This window comes from Lupinus angustifolius, chromosome LG05 (assembly GCF_001865875.1).
Source record: "Lupinus angustifolius cultivar Tanjil chromosome LG05, LupAngTanjil_v1.0, whole genome shotgun sequence".
Classification (NCBI taxonomy): domain Eukaryota; kingdom Viridiplantae; phylum Streptophyta; class Magnoliopsida; order Fabales; family Fabaceae; genus Lupinus; species Lupinus angustifolius.
Genome location: NC_032013.1, coordinates 8,173,512 through 8,192,323, shown reverse-complemented (window position 1 = coordinate 8,192,323; position 18,812 = coordinate 8,173,512).

The following is an 18,812-nucleotide window of genomic DNA, read 5'->3' as shown; positions in this document are numbered from 1 at the left end:
CAATGTCCTACATTATTAGACGACATCAAAGGTTAGACCACTAGACCTAACAACCCTTAACAGAAACTGGACGCTTAATATCATGCCATCCAGCTCATGTGACAACAATTCCCCCTCGAGGATGCAGCCGCTGATATTCATCCAAAACTAGTCCTTGTCTAGATATACAAAGTGGATCTAATACATGGCATTATCCTAGGCAGTTTGAGTTGCTTCCCCAGTAAAGGCAGACAACTCATCTATTTCAACAGCCTACACAACATTCTCCTCGACAAAGGCAACCTTCTCCTCAGCCAGGGCATCATTCTCCTTCTCCAAGGCTTCTACCCAGGTCTTCAAGGTGTCCACCTACCTGGTGAGCCGGGTTTTCTCGCCTTGGTCGCGAGCAAGGGCTTCTTGAGTAGCTTGACCATTCTACTCAGACAACTTTAACTTGTCATTCAGTTGCCTGATCTTGGCAACATCCTCTTCTGCACGAGCGGTCAAGGAAGCCATTCCTTTCTCAGCAACAAGGGCTGCTCGGCGGGCATCATCATGTCAGAGAGACATGCTAGAGAGTTGTTGGTTGGGCACCATGACTTGGGATTCTAGCTCCTTTATTTTAGAAGAATGAAAATCCCTAAGCTTTTGAAGGTCGGCAGAGTGCTACTCTTGAAGGGCCACCAAGGTCTCATCCTCTACCCGGCTGGCCAGCACGCCATCCACTTCCAAATATTCAGCCATTGAAACCATCAATATAGATGACACCCGAATTTGCCTCAACATCTTGGGTAAGGTAATATCGTCCCATACCTCCCTCACCCTAGAGGTTACCAAGTTCTGGTCTATCGCTCGGGGGATGTTGCACGCAAAAAATTGTCGGCTGCTAAACCGGGAGACTGGAGTTTTTCCCTTCCCTGATGTTGAATGGTCGGTAGGCGATTGAGGGAGTGCAGCTGAGTCAATGGAAAAAACCTATCTTGATGAGGAGGTACACACATCCTCAGCATGGTCGACCCTCGACTCCTCTTGGGAAGGAATAAGAACACATTGTTCGACATGACTTGGATCCTCCAAAGCTGGAGGAAAGGTGGAATATCAACATCCCGATGAGAAGAGGCAGGCTTGTCACTTCTAAGTCCAGAAGAATAAGTTGGAGAAACCCCCTAGGGCATTATCTTGAAGGCCCATCTATGTCCCACATGGTCACCTTAGCCAGTAGTGTGCTTGTCATACTTGCTGCTCGTGTCAACTACAAAAGTAAAGAAATGTCAGTCGCATAACAAACAAACCAGTTAATAATGCATGATGACATAGCTGACCAAATAATTACCCACGATCTGTTTTGAAGGTTGTGTCGCCCCCGTACAGAGTAGAGTAGGGCAACACCACACCCCATTCGATTCAGCCCAACATTTTGTGGGTTGTGTCCAGCTCCGAGCCTCTCGTCCCTCCGCGAAGCCAGCAAGATGACATTGTTCATTGGTCGATCCAGGGGTTGGACGTTGAGCTTGATCTCATACGTGAAATAGTTGCATGTGCCCAGCACCTCATGGTCGAACCACCAATATTGGGAGTTAGGCTCATCTTGGCCATCGGGGATGGTAAACTGGTCAGCCTTAGCAGCATGGCTTCTTGCCATTAGTGACATGTTACCAGAAGAAGCATTAGACTCGAACTAGACTCCTTGTCCATGACCGATAGCCACTTCTCGTGTAGAGCTGCTTGGTCGACCAACCTCCCTCCTCTTTTGGCCACTATCTTTTTCCAATTGGCTAATAGGGTAGGAAGCGAGATATCACCCCGCCTTTTCTCCGTAGCCCGACCTCTACCACGAATAGAGGTGGACCCTATATGCTAACGATGTTGAGATGATGAAGCAGCAAAGATGGGCGGAGGCTCGGATAGAACCTCCACATCATCCGACTCATGTTCAGTTAAAAGTAACATGCTTATACAAAGAAGAAGAAAGAGAAGTTACCTAAGTAGGGAGGTCGAAAGAAGAAGTTGAAAGAGAAGACTGGAGTGATCGGTAGGAGAGTGAATTAGGTAGCAAAAAGGCTTGAGCAAAAACAAGGTAAAGGAAATGAAGGGAGGGTCCCTCCTATTTATAGGAAAAAATGATAGGGCCTCCCTTGAGGCCCAATCGCCATATCTATCTTGGCCATCCAACAAACACTCGAGTGCAATCCAACAAAGACCCGAAATCTTAGGCAAAAGGCAGCTGATAAGACAGAAAGACGAACCGACAAGCCGCCTGCAATAAATACTCTACGCCGAAATCGATCCAATGACCAAGGTGACTCTGGCCAACTACGTTTCAACTGACCACCGAGTCTAGTGATATCCTACAATCAATCATCGGATCGTCTGACCCTCTTTAGATCACCCAGCCAACGCGACAAAAGTAACTTAATCATTATAGCATGCTTGGTTACCAAGCATATGGTAGCCCGACTGTAGTGCCGCTCTACCCCTCAATTGGTCTCCATGTCTAAAGGTCGACCTTCAAGGACCCAAAGAAACATCTAAGTCTACGAGCATGTTCGACTATCGAGCATCCTACTACACTAGGGGCAAATGTTCAACCCCAGTCAACCGAGTGGGCCTTATTATCAATTAAAGAACAATATGTGGTATAACTTATGATATTATATTATCACATTGTTCAATTTATATAGTCAACCCTATCTAATGGGATTAATGATAATTGTTAATGCTAACTTGCTATGTCTTTAGGATATATAGAAGGAAAGAAAATAAGTTAGAATGAACTAATTATCATTAAGGCGACAATATTCCTCCAATAGTATGAAAAGTTTTTTTTACTGCTTTTAAGGAACTAAAATATCATTAAAACGTCTTATTTGAATATGCATTTTATTTAAGAGGACATGTTAATTGCACTAACCCCACTTCTCACCTGATTGTTCTTTGTTGGGTTGTATGGTCGTTGCAGCCTTTATATTGCAAACATTCAAGACCAAGTCGATCACCAGGTCCCCGATAGAGGCCAACAATTGGACCTTTATCAATATCTACTCATTAATAATTGCCAAGTTTTTATCTTATTAAGCAGAGTTTACTACATAAGTTGAATGATGTCATAATGTTCTATCATAAATTTTATTCATTAAAAAAACATTTATCTTTTATGTCTTAATTATTTCATCTATGGCTTTTTTGGTCTCCCTATTCCTTTATGAATTTGACTAATCTTCATATAATCTACTCTTTTATGAGGACTTCCCATGCAATACTGTCATTTTGCTAACTAACAAATTAATCAATAAGTGTAAAGAGTATCATATCTACAAAGACTTGAGTGATATTATGTCATTCAATTTAAGTATTATCTTAAGTTAAATTTGTTTGGTTCAATTCGTTGTTGTTTAAAACCATATAAAATCTATGTTACTAAATTTGTCATTTAATAAGATAAAAAGTGTTGAGATTATACTTTACTATTCACCTATTTGTATCCATGTGATTCAACATGCAAAACCTAACTAAATAATAATTTTTTCAACATCTTAGTATCCTTATAAGTAGATCAACAACTCATTTTTTTAACCATTAATTACTTAGATGATTAACGAGATGATTTATAATAAGCTAGGATGTCAAAAATGACTTATCAATATATCTCTACTCCTAGAAGTTATACTACTCAAAAGATAAGATATTTTAAATCAAGTTTAAAATATGATTTCCCTCACACATTCAACACCTACAGAATATACATAAGATGATCAAGCTAAAGTATTAAGTATAAAAATAACACACAAGAATCATTGAATAGAAAGCTATACGTAAATATGAATCAAAATGTGTACATATGGTTAAATATTTACATCTAATTCTACAATAAAGAGGTTTAGATAACTAGTTCTATGGTACCTAGAACAAAGGAATGAAGAAGATAAATGGATTCTAGGGAAAGATAAGTGGACCTCTCAAAGTTGTTATGTTTATTCCTCAAACCTCCCACTCTTGATTACGCACTGAAAATCAAATTAAAGAGTTTCCAAATAGAGCAATCTTACTGAGCGATGGACTACGGATAAGCTCCTCTCATTGAGCGAGATATGACTCACTCAGTAAGTTCTGGCAATTCTGAGTCTTAACTCTCTGCGTCATTCTCACTAAGCAAGATTGTGCTTCCTGAGTGAGTCCTTGTGTCACACTGAGCAAGGGTCTAACTCCCTAAGTGAGATGCTTCGCTCTTTTTTCATAATCTCCACACTCGTTTTCAGCTAAAAGATCTGCATTTGATATATTCATGACCGAGACTTTACAAATCACATATCATGATAATTTATATACAACTATGCATTAAAATTGTAAAAGTGTGAGCTATTTGTGTTAAAAGTACATCAAAAACCAATGTAGAATAAGTAAAATGGGAACTTATCAATGTGGTTCTACCATTTTTTATATTATAGAAACTACTCCAACTTTCTCTCAAATGCATTTATTTCTAATCTTATTATGCCTAATGTGTTTACTTATCCAACACAATATTCCCATTTAGGCTATATTGATTTTATTATCTTGTTGACATTTACCGTCTAACATTCAATCTCATATAACATTGCAGTTTTATAGTCGTATAGTAAAACTTCACCATAAGCTTAAATTTTACAATTTTATCACCAATGACACCTGAAAGAATCTGTCATTTCATCCAACCTCCTTGAATCCTATGGTTTGTATATCTACCAAATTTTTCATTGTTTTATATGATTGACCCAAGATACTTTAATATAGTGACTTGTAGTATTTTATGATCCCCAATCTCTACATCTACATCTTACTTCATCTTATACGAAATTCATGTGCTTCTAAAGTTTATCTCCACATTTATAGCTTCTCATTTAATTCCCCTCTCGAGTCTCCCTATAACACGATATCATCCAGAAAAAGCATGCATTGAGGAATTGGTTCTTCGATATGTTCAGTAAGCACACCCAAGACCAATGTAAATAAGTAAGGGTTCAATATTGACCCTTGGCTAATCCTATGGCAATAGGAAAATCTTTTGAGACCTCGTCTTTTGAACACCTTACCTCTCTAGAGTTTCCACAAAACCTCTCTATACATCTTATCATATGCCTTCGCCAAATCAACGAAAACTATTTGCAAGTCCCTTTGGTTCCTTCAGTGTCTCTTTATCAATCGTTATATCACGTATATAGCCTCCATGGTCGACCTCTCCAAAATAAAACCAAATTTATTTTTTGTGGTATTCATCTCTTGTCTCAACTACCACTCAATCCCCTTATATTTTGCACAATTTTGTATGTCTATAGTGTTCTTATAAATAAGGATTAAAATATTTCTCCTCCACTCATCTAACATCTTCTTAGACCTCATGATGTCATTAAGTAACTTTGTAAGTCATCTAATGCCTTACTTTCCTAGAACCTTCAAGACCTCAATAGATATATTATCTAGTCTAGTCACTTTGTTGTTATCCATCCTTTTCAAAGCTTCTTGCACCTCAAACCCTGAATTCTCAGATAAAAAGTATAATGTTGTTCATCTTCTTTCATGTTTAGTCTATCAGAATGCAAAGAATTGTGTCCTTCATTAAATAGCTTGTGAAAAGAGTTCTACTATCTTTCCTTAATATCTTTGTCCATCACCAAGACTTTTCTATCTTCATCTTTAATGTATTTCACTTGATCCAAGTCTCTAGATTTTATTTCACTACCTTTTAAAAATCTATACACACTTCTTTCCCATCCCTTGGTATCTAGAGGGTTGTATAACCCATTATATGCTTTATCTTAAGCATCATTTACCGTTTTCTTGGTCTCTTTCTTAGCTACCTTGTATTTTCCCAACTTTTAGTACTTTTACACAATGACGAAGATTTATAACATTATAGTTTTACCCTTTGGTCGAAAGCCTCTAGACTTAGCTAGTATCTCATTTGCTATCTTCCTAATTCCTTTGGTCATCTCCTCCGATATATCAATAACACTTCCTTGTGTCTTCCAAAACACTTTCATTAAATCTCCTACGTTCATCTCCCTTCAATTTTCGTCATTGAATTCTTCGAACTCTATATTATTCTTTTCTCTCCATTCCACTCTTAACCCTTTCATCCATAACCAGAACTTTATGTTGGATCATCAAGCTTTCTCCAGGTATGAATTTTCAATCCATGCAAGACTTCATATCTGATTTCATTATAAGAAAGAAATCGATTTGAGAACATCCAAACCCACTCATATATTTGATAAGACACTCCTCCCACTTCTTAACAGTTCGAAAATCTCTTTTTTCCTATCTCTATCTTGATGAGCCAAAACTCAAGCTTTTATTTTCTATTGAATCATAGTTTGAGTAAGTCTTGAATTAATTCTGAAGCTACAACAGGTATGTGGCATACCGGCTATTCTAAAATCAAAAGTCGAGGAAGAGTCTAGAATAGTCTTACCTTCAATTGCTATTCCTATCATGTCCACTAGGAAAACCTTCAAATCCTTTAGTCCCTCGCTACATTTTCATTAGATCGCTTCTAAGGAAATAAAATCCCCTTAAAGTATTTCCTAGACTATGGCTTCTATATTCTCTAAAAGGTTTATGTTATGATGTTCGTCTACCCCGCTTGGTACATAAGCACTAATCACATTAAACATGTTTTCATTTTTTTCAAACATTAGGGCTACAATATTATCTCTTATTCTCTTTACATCCACCACATCCTACATAAATTCCTTATACACAATTACACCCATCTCACTTTTTGATCTAGTCATAACAGTATACCACAACTTAAAACTTGAAGCATTTAATTAATTCCCCCTTGCCTTTTCCCCAACCCACTTTATTTCTTATAGGCACATAAAACTAATAACCCTCCTAATCATTGTGTCAATTATTTCCATTGAATTACCTATAAGAGTGTTTATATTCAATGATCTAATTCGTATCCTAGACTGGTGAAGTAGCTTCTTTACCTGCTCCCTTTCATGCAAGTATTGAAACTTTGTTTTTATTTTTCACTACATCCAGACGATGATGCAATAACCCTTGTTCTCATGACAATGTACCTGATCGATAGAACAAGTTGTTTCTGAGCACCAACCTAGCATTAAGATTATTATATCATTGATTCATATCAAAGAGATTCGACAAAGTAATATGTTGGTTATCAACTGGATAACACAATCTTCACTTTTCATCCAAACATAGAAGCTATATATAGCATCAAACACACCCTAGTTATTCTATAAATATCCACTTCATGACCGATAAACATTTGTGTTCAATGCTGAAGTAGGTAGTGCATAAGAAGTACGTATTTCATCTCAAATTGAACATGGAATTCACGAACATTATCAATAATGAATGAAGTGTGCTCCATCCCGGTCAACCATATACCTCATCCGCTTAGGATGGGACCCTCTCCGACCAACCAAGGGCCAAGCAAACACAACTTGAGTGCATACATAACTCTCCCGTAAGCCTCATAATTATCCCTGACACTTCATTTAATGCATTTCCAACTAGACATTGTCACACTGCCTGCAGATCCAACATGTCCCTCTAATAGTACGGTCAGGAGCAAACCTACTATATAGTGGGAAAATGCCTATTATACGCCTATGACACCAGCTATCAATCACCATTAATCAATGGATAGCTGCATGTCACCCATTTCATTTACTATAAATAGGGGGTCCTCTCATAGGAAGTATATCTATCTCATTCATCCATTCATTAATTTACTTACTCACTCATTTATTACTTGCGTTTATTCTCACATGTTCTTCAACAATTCCCCTAAGTCTCATATTGACTAGATTGTCAGCGAACCTTTTCATGTACCTCCCCCAGCAGGTTTAGACTCAATACCATCCATAATCAAGAGAAGGCTACCTCAATCAGGCACCAGATTCGATCATGCGACCAACCATCAAAGAACATTGGCTCTGTCTGTGGGAACCCACACCAAATGAAACATGTAACAACAAATATGTCTCCCAACCACCTTACTTCTTCCATTGAACCCCCAGTACAGATACAACCATCCCAACAAGCTAGCCAAAGCCACCCTCTTGCCCCGGAACAACAACCACTAACCACCCAACATCTCCTCCAAATGATACAAACCCAAGGGCAAATCATCCAGCAGCAAGCCCAATTGTTGGCAGAACTCCATCAACTCAGACTAGAGCCTAACAACAGACCATCACGACTCGTTGTTGATGACCACTCTGATGGAGAATCTCTCCCTAGGCACACAACCCCCATAAACACAAAAACAAACAATCATTGGCCGCCCATCCGACCATAGTTTCGGATGGGCTAAACACCCCTTCACGTAGGCGATCATGTCCTTCCCTTTACCCAAACACTTAGCCCGCCCTAACAACATCAACAAATACAATGGGAATTCAGACCGACAAGACCACCTTGACGCCTTTGAGGCAACCATGCTTTTCCATGGGGCCTCAGGTCCTATTATATGTCAAGTCTTCCCTCTCACCTTGAAACGTGTTGCTCTACAGTGGTTCACACGACTAACTCCCAACAGCATAGACTAGTGGTCTACCTTGGCTGACAAGTTTAATGTTAGGTTTACAACGAGTAAAGAACAACCAAGGTCATCTTATACCTTGTCTAGTATTCGACAAGGTTCGCACGAGACCATCGGTGCGTATCTGGATAGATTCAATGAAGAGGCAATCAAGGTGTGTACCCTAAGTCCAGATGTGGCAGTACATATGTTAGTCACCGACCTACGAGATGGTCTTTTCAGACAAGAAGTGGCCAAATACTTCGACCTCACAATGGGAGATCTCCTCTCCTCTCGAAGGCCCAACAGTTCAGTAACATAGAGGGGACTCACCATATTCAATCACCCGCCTAGTAACATGAGTACCGCCCCTCAATGTAAAGTCTATACTCCCCTCAATGCTAGCTGATCCAAGATCCTGCAAGAGGTCATGGCCACACACCTGGTCCAACTTCCCAGACCAAATCCAAACAAGAGGACAGGGAACCAAGACCGGTCTAGATATTGCAAATTCTACAACATGTTTGGTCATGTGACTGAAGATTGCACCCAGTTGTGAGACACAATAGAATACCTCATACAAGTCGGCCACCTACAATGTTTCTTCACCAGGGTCACATAGCAAAGGCAGTCACCCCCGTCCCCTCGACCTAGCCCACCTAAACATTCCGTACCAAAAACACAACATGGGCACCCTTCAAACAAGTACTAGGTCGACCAATACCGTCGAAACAACCAACGACAAAGAAACTCGGTTGATATTAATACCATTTCTGAGGGTTTTGCTGCAGGGTGCACGTCCCGGTCGGCATAAAAGAGGTATGTACGAGAGGTTATGCAAACAACAATTAGGGATACTCGCCACCAACGCCCTAACAAGGTTGCCCCCCTCATTTCATTCGACGACCATGATCATGAGGGTGTCGTCCAGGGGCATGACAGTTCATTTGTCATCACTACCAAGCTTAATAATAAGAAAGTCGGAAGGCTTTTCATCAACGACGGGAGCCTAATAGATATTATATTTCATGCCCTGTTTAAAAAATAGGGTTGAGCAACCGAGATCTCTAACCTTATCATGGATAGCAGGTGGGTTTCGCCGGTGAGGGAATTACTCCACGAGGATACATGGGCGTATGGTTGACAATCAGGGACCATCTCTTGAACTGAACACTCCAAACAAAATTCTTGGTCACCAATTGCAAATTGGCATACAATGCCATTTTGGGTCGGCCGACCTTAAATCACTTAGAGGCACTGGTCTCCACACCACATTTATATATGACGTTCCACTCCTTTGATCTCCGCATATTTATGGTCTAGGGAGACCAACATTGTGTGAGGTGCTATCAGATGAGCCTCAAATCAATCCAAGCAACAAGAAGAGGGCTACCCCCAACAAAGAGGCCGAGAGGGTGCATTTGGTTGAGATAGATGCTCGTGCTAATGAAGGAGAACTCCACCCACAACCAGATGGGAAAAAAATACCTTGCAGCTCGACCCAAATAAGGACCATTTGGTGTATGTAGGCAACACGCTCTCAGAAACCCAGAGGTTAAGGTTGGTAAAACGTTTAAATGATAACAAGGACCTCTTTGCTTGGTCTTCCGTTGATATGCCAGGAATCCATTCTTCGGTTATATGCCATCGATTGACAACCAATCTGGGGGCGAAACCATTAGCATAGAAGCGTAGGAAGATGAGGGTTGGGAGGACAATAAAGGTCGCCTAAAAAACCACTGAGCTCCTCGAAGATGGGTTCATCCGGGAGATCGCTTACACTACCTGGTTGGTGAACGTGGTGTTAGTAAAAAATCCATTAGGGAAATGACAGATGTGTGCAAACTATACAAACTTGAATAAGGTACGCCCAAAATATCCATACCCTCTCCCGATCATTGACCATTGGGTGGACAAATCATCCAGCTATCAATATCTATAATGCATGGATGCCTATTCAAGTTATAATCAGATCCCTATGTACCCTCCTGACCAAGAGAAAACTGATTTCCTCACTAATAAGGCAGCTTATTATTACACGATCATGTCGTTTAGTCTGAATAACGTAGGGGCGACCTACCAGAGAATGATGAACAGAGTATTTGGTGATTAGATAGGGCAACACATGGAGGTATATATGGATGACATGATCACCAAGAGCCTTCCCCAAGAGGATCATGTCTCTATCCTTGAAAGTATCTTTCAACAGCTTCGTAGGTACAACATGTGGCTTAACCCCGAGAAGTGCACATTCGGGGTGGAAGCCAGGAAGTTCCTTGATTTTCTACTAACAAGCCGAGGAATAAAAGCTAATCCTATCAAATGACAAACCATCATCAACATCAGAAGCCCCTGATCAATAAAAGAAGTTCAACAACTGAATGGTCAGTTGGCAGCCTTGTCAAGGTTCCTCCCAACGGCCGCCAACCACTCCCTCCTACTCCTCCAGCTACTAAAAAAGAGCAAAACGTTTGAATGGACAAAATATTGTGAAAAATGCCTTTGAGATCTTCAAACAATATATGGCTACCCTTGCAATTTTCATTAGACCAACACCTAATGAGGTGATCTATGTTTACTTAGCCATAGTAGATGAGGTTATGGCCCTCGTTCTTATTCGAGAAACCATGGGAAGACAAAGCCTAGTTTATTTCACAAGCGAAGCACTACAAGGCCTAGAGCATAGATATCAACAGTTGGAAAAGGTAGCCTACACCCTCCTAGTAGCAACCTGATGCCTACAACAAAAATTTCAGTCCCATCAGATAGTGGTGCGGACCAACCAGACCATCAAGAATGTTTGCACAAATTAGAGCTAGTCAGCTGCATGATCTCATGGTCCATCGAGCTATCACAATTCGGTATCTAGTCTGAACCCCGGACAACCATAAAAAGTCAGATCCTATCAGATTTTTTTTGCTGAGTTAACCACACAGCCAGATAACCAAGGTGAGGCTTGGACCATTTACATAGATGGATCAACCAACCCAAAGGGAAGTGGAGCCAGAATATTGCTAAATAACAGTCACAAGGTGACCATTGAACATTCTCTAACTATCACCTTCTCAACGTCAAACAATTAGGCTGAATATGAAGTGTGCATAGCCAGTCTGTAGGTAGCAAGGGAGGTCGGTGCTAAAAAGATTGCCATCTATAGTGATTCTCAACTTGCCGTATCACAAATAACTGGTACTTACCAAACCAAGGATACATTGTTGCGAAAGTGCTTGGTGAAGGTAAAAGAGTTAATGGCTAAATTCAAAGAAGCCACTATACAGCATGTCCCAAGAGAAAAGGATACCTGCATAGACATTCTCTCGAAACTGGCTAGCACTAAAAGACCAGGTAACAATTGGTCGGTTAATCAGGGGACAGTTCTCAAACCGAGCATCATGGCCATTGAACAAGTCACTATTGTAGCTGATTGGACCAGTCCTATCATTAGGTATCTTATAAACAGCGATCTTCCCCCCGACTAGAAAGAAAAATAGAGATTTCTCCAACACTACTTCTAGTATACCTTGCTCTAAGACTCATTGTATCGTCATGGTTTCTCTGCTCTACTACTTAAATTTCAGGCCCCGGTAGGGCATAGTATGTACTAAGAGAAGTTCATGAAGGAAGTTGTGGCCACAACCTTCGGGCGGCCTCCCTAGCAACGAAATTATTACGGTTAGGATACTATTGGCCTACAATGGAGAAAGACACATTAGAGCTCACCAAGAAGTGCACATGGTGTCAATTGTTCGCCGACTTCCACAAAGCTCTACCCGAGGAACTGACCACCACCATGAACCCTTGGTCATTTTGTAGATGGGGCATGGACATCTTGGGAACCTTCCCCCCGGAGGTCGGACAACTTAAATTCCTGATAGTTGTTGTAGACTACTTCATGAAATGGATAGAGGCTGAACCTTTATCAACCATGACATCTGCTGATATCTAGAAGTTTACCTGGAGGAACATCATCACTTGGTTCAAAATTTCGGTTGCCATTGTATCAGACAATGGCATCTAGTTTTCAGATCGAAAGTTCCAAGAGCTATTATTCGACTTACACATCAAACAACGCTTCACTTCAACTGAACATCCCTAGACGAATGGACAAGAAGAAGCAACCAATAATGTCATCTTGAAAAGAATTAAGAAAAGACTAACTGAAGCAAAAGGCGCTTGGCTCGATCAACTCGTCATTATACTATCGAGGAATCACCATTCAACTCTATATACGGGTCAGAGACCATGATTCCGGTTGAGATAGGCGAGCCCACTTGGAGGACCCTACAATTTGACGAAGGAACTAATCCAATTCTCCTAAGACATAATCTAGATTGGATCGAAGAGAAAAGGGACAATGCTCGGATAAGAGAGGCAGCCCAAAAAAGATGGACAACAGACAAATACAACTTGTGTGAATTTCCAAGAAGTTTTGAAGCAGGAACTCTGGTCCTCTGGGGAGCAGATATTGGTTGGGCCAAAGGGAAGCTGGCACCAAATTGGGAAGGACATTACCAGGTGATTAGGAAGATCGATAAATGCGCCTACAAGTTCGAAGACCTAACAGAGAAGGAGATCCCTCAAACATGGAATGATTAATACAATTGTAATGTAATGTCGACCCTATTCGAGGTTGGACAAACCCATGTAATCCAAAAAAAAAGAACAAACATATATGTTAACGAGGTATTATTCATCTATTTTGATTGCAGAATTAGGAAATTCCCTCCCCCAAATAACAACACTCCTCAAAGGCATGGACCATGTCCTACTTTGATAGTGGTCTTTCTCTCGAATATCTTAGGGCGAGGAATAAGTCCCCTCTGGTCAACAATTAAACAGAACCCCTCAAAAGCATGGACCATGTCCTACTTTAACGGCAGTCTCTTTCTCAAACATCCTCGGGCAAGGATCAAATCCCCCTCGTCAACAACTAAACAACACCCCTCAAAGGTGTGGACAATGTCCTACTTTGACGGTGGTCTCTCTCTCAAACATCCCTGGGAGAGCATCAAATACCCCTGTTCAACAATTAAACAACATCTCACAAAGGCATGGACCATGTCCTACTTTGACGGTGGTCTCTCTCTCAAACATCCCCAGGCGAGGATCAAGTCCCCCCTGGTCGACGATTAAACAACACCCCTCAAAGGCGTGGACCGTATCCTACTTTGGCGGTGGTCCCCTTCAAACCTCCCAGAGCGAGGACCAAGTCCCCCTTTGCACATCCAAATCCGAAAAAGGCCTCAAAACCCCTTCGGATACTACCGACTAGATCCAAACAAACGATTACTTTGGATTAAAGTTTACTCAGTCATTCATTATTCATTCCCAAGTCCAGACAACGATTACTTTGGATTGAAGTTTACTCAGTCATTCGGTAATTCATTCCCAGTTTCGATCAATGATTACTTTGGATTAAAGTTTACTCAGACATTCGGTTATTCATTCTAAAGTCTGGACATCGATTACATTGGATTAAAGTTTACTCGGTCATTCAGTTATTGATTCCCAAGTCCGGACTGTGATGACTTCATACTAAAGATCATTCAGTTCTGGACAATAATTACTTTAGATTACAAATTATTCGATTAACTAGTTATTCGGTTGTTCATTGATTAACCAGATCCGAGAAGGATTATTTGTATTCCTATTTAAGTTACTTATTATCCGAGATTTCGATCATCAGATGCTTATAACCATTTAACAAGATAAAAAAACGGTCATAAAGAAACAGATTAGGCGGAAATAGAAAATTTCATTAAAACACAAAACAAGTACAAACCCTACATCTATTACATAAAAAAAAGCAAGTACAAATAAAAAGGACACTCAGGTCGCTCCTCCATCCTTTCCTAGCACTGATAGCTTAACCAAGACCCATTCTTCCTCAGCAACCAACTCCCCGTTGCTGGTAACCCTAACATCCAGGCAAGTCCAGGACCAGTCCTGGTCTGGGTACACTAGTCGGACTTGAGCCAAAACGTTATCCCAACCAGCATTAGCAGCATCATCAGCCTTAGCCTCCATCTACTTCTACTCCTCCTACAGGGCAACAACCTCCCGAGCTAGGCGAGGAATCTCTGCCTGGGCAGCTTCCTCCTGCCCTACCAACAACCTCAATTTATCATAAAGTTGAAGCTTCTCCCCTTCATACCTCTTGAAGAAGTCAGTTAGGGCAGTCAACTCCCTCTTTGCCACGCTGAGATTCTCTTGGGTGGTTAGAGCAGCTTCCCTAGCATCCTAAAGCTAGAAGGTCAGCTTTGACAACTCTTTGTCGGCGATCAGCATCGGGCTCTTCAGGGACTTTACTGCCTCCGCATGCTTCTCCTTAAGCTCTTGGAGCTCAGCCGAGTGTTGCTCCTAGAGGTTGGACAGAGCCTCATCCCCCACTTGGTTGGACAGTATGCCCTCACTCTCCATGTACTTGGTGGCCAAGGGTGCCATAATGCTGGTTTCCCGAACCCACTTCAACAACTTCGGCAGGGAGATGTCGTCCATCACCTCCTTGATATTTGGGTTGAGCAAATTGGTGTCCACCATTGCCGGGATGACATAGGTATGGCGGGCCTAGGTACTTGAAGCTTTCCCCTTGCTCGCATGGGCAGTGTACTTCCCCTTCCCTAGTCTTGAGCGAGCCGAAGTAGAAGCTCATTCCTCAATAGACGCTACCGCCAACCTAGAGGAATCTACAATAGTGAGGTTGACCGTCGGGCCATCTTGATGATTTAAGGGATCAACCAGAATAGCCTGACCCGAGTTTTTCCCAAAAGGAGGAGGAAGCTTCGTTTCCCAACGAAGAGTGGAAGTCTCCCCGGTTTGGTCAGCATGAAAGGACGACGAGCTCATCCATCCCGTTTGCTCGCGCTGGCGGCCTCACTACCTTTCTAGGCATGTTGATTCAATAGTTGGCTTCTGTCCACCCGGTCACTCATTTTAGCTGTGTAAAAATACAAACGACGGTTCAGTTGAATATCAAAAAACATAACTATGCTCATACAAATCCCTGATCAAGATACTTACTGACCAATTCCTCAACAAAAAAGTCGCATTGCACCAGGGCATAACATTATAAGCTCCTCCTCATCTCCACCCACTACAACATATGCTTAGTCGCCACGGCTTCCTAGGCATCTAGGTCTTCGAAGGAGTAGCTGAACATGTCAGTGGGTTTCTGGTGGATACCACCAACCTAGGAGAAAGGGAATATAGGTTTTTCTCCCAATCTGTACACCCACGTGTGGCGGGTCCTATGAGCTTCTACTCGGTAAAAACCAGCCTTCCAGTTCATAATCGGGCCCTCGAAAGGATGGAACAGTGTGTGCTTGTTCTTAGACTGCAAGCACATCCATCAATGGCGACGATACTGGTTCTCGTCCTCGTTGGTACCGTGAGTCACCTAGAACATCCAAAAAAGGAGTCAGATTGTGCAAGGTAGCTCCATCACCTCACAGATATCTTGAAGGCTCGGATGAATCCCCAAGCATTTGGATGCAATTGGGATGGGACCACCTAGAGGTGACTCAACACGGTGACATACCACCCGTCCAAGGGTATCTTCATGCCAATTCTACAGGTAACGTACTCGTACATATAAAAACTCCATCTATTTCCCGTCTCAACCAGGAGGTCTAGACAGACCTTCTCATCAGCCTCGGGGGCGTACCAACAAATATCATTGGCCGACTTAACCAGGACGTCCACATTCGGTCGGACAGGGCCCACATAAGAACTAGGGCAGGGCCCACATAAGCACTAGGGCAAGGGCCACATAAGCACTAGGTGTGCTTAACACCTCATACATCTACATCTCAAAAAGCTAAAGGTCGCATAGGTTCTTACTTTATGCCTAGAATAACTCCTGGTGCTCAACCCACTTTAAAAAACGTAATGCAAACTAAAGAAATAATTGAGAAATGTGACCTCGTCATCTCCAAATGGATGATTGGATGCTTCTGTGCTGTTTAATACAACTAACTCAACATATTATCCCCCCATGATTGATGTCATTTGTAGCATGAGTCCGGGTTATAAAGGTCCTAACTATTATCGTGTTTGTGGTCATTTGTTAAACAAGTGAGTTGTAGACTTGAAATTTTTTGTTAATGACTATAGATCTATTTGGACAAAAATTGGATGCACTCTTATGGCAGTTGGTTGGACTGATCGAAGTAGACGAATTCTTGTTAATTTTTTGTCTATTGTGCTAAAGGAATTGTCTTTATAAACTTCGTTGATGCTTCACATGCTTCAAAAACTGTATATTTGTTGTTCAAGCTTTTCAAGGAGGTAGTGATGTATGTTGATCCTAAGAACATTGTTCATATTGTTATGGACAATAGTGCTAATTATGTTGCTGCTGGTAGGTTATTGGAGAAAGAGTTCCCTCACCTATATTGGTCTTCATGTACAGCTCATTGAGTTAACTTCATGTTTCAAGACATTAAAAATTTACTAGAAGTAACCGATACAATATCATATGCTACAAATATTACCAAGTACCTATATAATCTTTGCCATCCTTTGTATCAATGAAGCAGTTTACTCATGGGAAAGAAATACCCTGTCCAGCTCCAACTCACTTTGCACTAACTTCATTGCATTGCGAAGTATCTTTGCCACTTGACAGTGAGGATAAGCCCACAAAGACCTTTCTTTATCAAGCGTTATTTAAAGCTAGACATGATATCGAGAGGAGGTTTCAAACAAATAAGACCAAAATAAAGCCTTATTTGGAAATTATGGATAGTTGGTGGGACTTCTAATTAAAAAGAAATCTTCATGCTGTTGGATATTGGCTCAACCCACAATATTTCTTCAATGTTGAAGAATTTGAAAAATATAAGTTCACAACATCTGGCCTTTTGGATGTTTTTCATAAGCATGTTCATGAAGATCCTGATTTTCTAGATAAGCTAACTAGTGAAATGAGGATATATAAAGATGAATATACGTGAATAGAGTAATACGTGAATAGAGTAATATGATGTTAGGTATAATTAGTCTTCCATATTTGATAAATATCTTTACTGTTTATTATTAATTATCTTAAATGTTTATTATTAAACAAGATGTTGAGTTAGATTTCTGTTGAAAGGGTATCTCAGTGTTTTTATTTTAGTTGGGAGTTTTCTCCTCTCAACAAATCGTCCTGACAGTAGTGTCAATTTGTTGAAAGATTAATACTCTCATTTTCGTTATGTTCCTTTTGTAAATAAGAGAACTCGGCTTTATTCTTTGTTCGCCATCTCGTCTTTGTTGAAATAAATTCCAACGCCGGTATAATGGTTTCAAGAATATTCCAGTTACAACTTACTTAATAATCATGTGAATAAGTCATTCCTTCTTTGCCCCATCTCCGCTTTGTTAGAATAAATTCTAACACCGGGATAATGGTATCGAAGAAATTACCTATTACATAATAATTAAGTACCTTTGAATACCACATCGATTTTATGGAATAAATTCCAACATCGGTTTAAATTTATTCTAATATATAAAAGTGATGAATAGTTAGTTGTTAGAAACAAATAAATAAAGAATAAAAGAATAATAAATTTAGTGACCTTTTATTTATTTACTCCCATTCGGATTCATTTTATTAACAAACCAAACTTGTTCCTTAAGGAAGGTTGGTATTAAAGAATAAATAAAATGCGGAAAGTAAATAACAATAAATAAAAGTTAGTAAGTTAGTTTCATCACTTTTGTATATTAAAAGATGTTTTCAACAAATAAATTTACTGATAACAATTTACTAATTTACAATTTACAATTTAGTATAGTATAGGGATATGTCGAACCACAAGGAATTGCCTAATAAAATAAATCATGTAAACATGTCAAAGCACAAATAATGATATAAACATATTTTGATGGTGTTTCGGTTTGATTTGCACATAAATAAATCAACAAGAAAAATAAACTAAGTATTCACAAATTCTTGAGGAGACAAAAGCTTTTTGAATAAGGAAAATAAATTTCTCAACTTGTGAGTTTGAACAACTTAGACAAGTTCTTATGTTTTACTTTGGTTAACCCCAAACACCAAGGTATGAAATTCTCCTTTTAGTGTATATCCTAAAATGGTAGAATCATAAACACTTATATTCATCACTTAAACAATACTACAACCATAAAAGAGATTAGGTTGTCACACCCTAACCATTGGTGACTCTAATATTGAATGAGTGATGAATATAAGATCTTAAGAAAAGCATGCTTAACTTGGAAAATAAACTAAGTAGTACAACTACTCCAAAGTTTATTTGTTAAGTATTTGAGACAAGTAGTTTTGACTTGA